At 45.4% G+C, this 3,643-nt stretch overlaps 1 pseudogene; it reads right to left on the bottom strand.

Annotated features, from left to right (window-relative positions):
- Window positions 1–424: 424 nt before the first annotated feature.
- LOC107036226 lies at window positions 425–1,464 on the bottom strand (annotated as a pseudogene).
- Window positions 1,465–3,643: the final 2,179 nt, after the last annotated feature.

Raw genomic sequence — 3,643 nt, 5'->3', positions numbered from 1 at the left:
TTCTAAGCACCGTAAAATATGAGTCAAAAATAAATTATGAATGAAATTTGCAATAACACCCTTTAATTCCGGTACCGAAAAGCTTCTAAAGGAAATGAATTTATTTCGTCTCATCATCTCCCGACTGATGGGATTCTTTCCGTTAGTTTCTTGGAAATTTTGGAAACAATCAGCTTGAATCCTAATTGAAGAAGTTTTTATATTATTTTAGAATGCGATATTTTGAGATAGTGAATATCCACTTTGAGATAGATAGGTAATATAAGCTAAATTAGTTCATGAAAAAAAAAGAATATGAAATAAAAATAAAACAGAGCAGCGGAAAATATTTAAATAATAAATACTGATTCTTCATTAGACTGATTCGCCTCCTTTCTTCGAAGATCGTTTCGTGTCTGTTTGCAATCATGAGTTCCACGAGACTTTACGCTGTTTTTGATCTTCTCTTCTGTCATTTTTTTCGACCACCGAATCGATCAACAGCACCAGTGAACCATTTCGAGAAACGACTACGGAAATATTTCTCATTCCAGTCCTTCCCAAATTTTTCGATGACTGCAACTGAAATTCACCATATTAAATACATAATACAATGACGAGAATTGCATTGCGATCTTTCATATAATTTTTTCATCAACACACAGGAAAATTGAAGAAAAAATATCGGACACGTTTTTTCATTCTAATGAATAATGTAAAATAGATTATAGCCTGAAAAAGTGTTATGATGTCGATTGGCTGTAATGGCCATATTTGCCAAAGTAAAAAAATTCGTACCTAATATTTTCCATTTAATTTTCATTTAACATTATTTCATTCAACAAAAGAATTTCCCTCAAAAATCAAATAACAAGATTTGCTGATTGTGTAGAGAATTATGGGAATGAGAAGACAATTTTTACTCCGCAACTGATTTCAACTTTTATCGAATATTTCTGAACTCCATAGAGATGGAAAAGTAACTACAAATTTCTGCAGAACGAAATGAAGGATACTGAACAGATCTCAAGGAATAGGTGAATCCTGTTCCACCGGTTTGTTACTAAATTTTCTGGCATGAATTCATATTACATACCTTTTAGGAGACAACCTGTACTGGTTACCGGTACTGAAATCTTTGTCATCTTCTGGGCCGAATCCTGAATATGTTTCTTGCACTGTCTCCCCTAGCATACTCCCCAAGACAGTGAATATACACTCTTTATTGCCAAAATTCGGTGAATAAATCAGAAATTTGATGAAGTCAAACTGAAAGAAAAAAAATGAAATTGTCAATGTGGAATAATAATAATAATAATAATAATAATAATAATAAAGTACGGCGTAGGGAAGTTGGTGTGCCCATCGCCCGGTGAGGGAGTTCTGGTCCCTGAAGTCCCAGTCGTCTCCAAGGGTCTCCTCCCTGCCGCAGTAGCCGCGGTGGTGTCGGCCTAACCAGCCGGCCTCATCTATACCCGGTTCCATCATCGAGCCGAGGCAGAGCCCCCCACAACCGGTCCCTCTCGGATGGGGACCGCGGATCAGTTGGGAGGGGCCGACGATCTGGATCCAATGGTAACGACCCGGCTGTCCAAAGGATTAGGTGGACAGAAAAACTCAAGGAGGACCTCATGCAGTGTTGGCAGGACTGTGAGCCAGCGCGGAAAGGCTACATGGCGAGAATGAGGGACTTGTGGTGCGTTATGCACCCTGAGTTCTCGCATTTCTCAACCCAACATCTGAGAGATCAAGCCAGCCGCTTGCGCAGCCAAGGATATGATTTGCTGGTTGTTCGACGGGAGTCGGTGGATCTTCATCTTCCTGATGTACCTCAGGAGGGTAATGATCCCCAGCCAGACCAGCCGAGCCAGCAGAGCAGCCGACCCAGCAGAGCAGCGAAGAACCAATGAGGACCACCCGAGACATAAGAGCAAGACGAGAAAGAGTAACTGGGAAGTTTTGTCTTCGGCCTCAACAACTGGCGGTTGAGAATGAGGTTTTGACCTGAACTGGACTGTGTATGATGCAGCTCTTCGTTTGAAGCCTCATCCCCCAAGTGTGGGGTCATGCGAGGTGAAAACACGGAGGCGCATTGCGCTTCAGGCGCTTCAGGCGAAGAACGAAGAGGAAGCACGCGTCGCGCATTCAGTGTGTGATTGACTTCATCATCGGTGGTAAGCCTTTTACGGCGCGCATTCGTAAAATATCCGCGAATTTGCGCTACCACCATCACACATTGAATAAAGCAGTCCTCCTCTTGATTAAGGAGAGGTTTGTTGAGAGAGTGCGCGTTCTGGGGACCATGAAGCGATCTCTGGAACAGCGGTTGCGTCGGGTGGTGAGGGTAGTGAGCCTATTCCTGAGTGACTGGTGGAGGGAAGAACTGTGCTTCTCCCGAAGAAAGGAAACTTGACTGACCCAGCGAACTACCGGCCGATCACGTGTCAAGCTATACGTGAACACTATACTCCACGAACAGCGTGGAGCGAAGCGGGGGCTGTCAGGTTGTAAGGAAGGTTTACTGGTCGATCGTTGCGTGCTGCGTGATTCGATGCAGTATCATCGCAATCTGTCAGTAGCCTGGGTCGACTATCGCAAGGCCTTGTCGACTATCTCAAAGTATGCGATAGTACGAGCCATGAGCTCATTTTCCTGCTATTGGAATGCCTTGCGGTAGAAGATAACATAGTGAGATGCATCAAAGATCTTGCGCCGTTCTGGAGAACGCGCTTCACCATAACATCTGGTGAGGGGAGGCTGACTTCAGGGCTGGTGCAGTTCAGGAGAAGAGTTTTTCAGGGTGATACCCTGAGTCCCCTCTTGTTCTGCATTTCACTGATGCCGCTGTCTGTTGCATTGCGTTGTGTGGGAGGGTATCAAGCCGGAAGACCTGGCGATAGGAGGCATCAGATCAGTCATATATTTTACATGGATGATCTGAAGTTGTTTGTCTCGGGAGAGCAGCAACTCAAGCTTTTGCTGGATGTTGTCGCGGTGTATTCACGTGCGCTCGATATGAGTTTCGGGTTGGACAAGTGTTCCGTCTTCCATATGAGGAGGGGTAAAGTGGGTGACGAGGTGGGTGATCTTCAGCTTGTGGATGGAAGTGTCATACATCATCTTGGTACCGAAGAGTCATATAGATATCTTGGATTCAATCAGCGATCGGTAGTGGACGCTGAGGCAGTCAAGGAGACTCTTCACGGTGAATACCGGCGGCGGCTACGAAGAGTTTGGAAATCCGAGCTTTCCGGCAAGAATAAAGTCACTGCATCAAACATGTTTGCTGTCCCAGTGCTTCTCTACTCCTTTGGCGTCCTCAAATGGAGTAGAGACGAGCTGAAACAGCTGGACAGAGATACCCGTAAGCTGATGAACATCCACAGAAATCTGCATCCCCGATCTTCAAGTCCGCGATTGTATTTTCCGCGCGAGAATGGGGGGCGCGGCCTTCTCAGTTTAGAGGCTCTTCATGATCGTCTAGTCCTCGGTTTAGCNAACTTGACTGACCCAGCGAACTACCGGCCGATCACGTGTCAAGCTATACGTGAACACTATACTCCACGAACAGCGTGGAGCGAAGCGGGGGCTGTCAGGTTGTAAGGAAGGTTTACTGGTCGATCGTTGCGTGCTGCGTGATTCGATGCAGTATCATCGCAATCTG

Source organism: Diachasma alloeum, unplaced genomic scaffold, assembly GCF_001412515.2.
Source record: "Diachasma alloeum isolate Michigan unplaced genomic scaffold, Dall2.0 Dall_scaffold_00207, whole genome shotgun sequence".
Lineage (NCBI taxonomy): Eukaryota > Metazoa > Arthropoda > Insecta > Hymenoptera > Braconidae > Diachasma > Diachasma alloeum.
The sequence above is the reverse complement of the archived record's forward strand: the minus strand, read 5'-3'. Positions and strand labels throughout refer to the sequence as shown.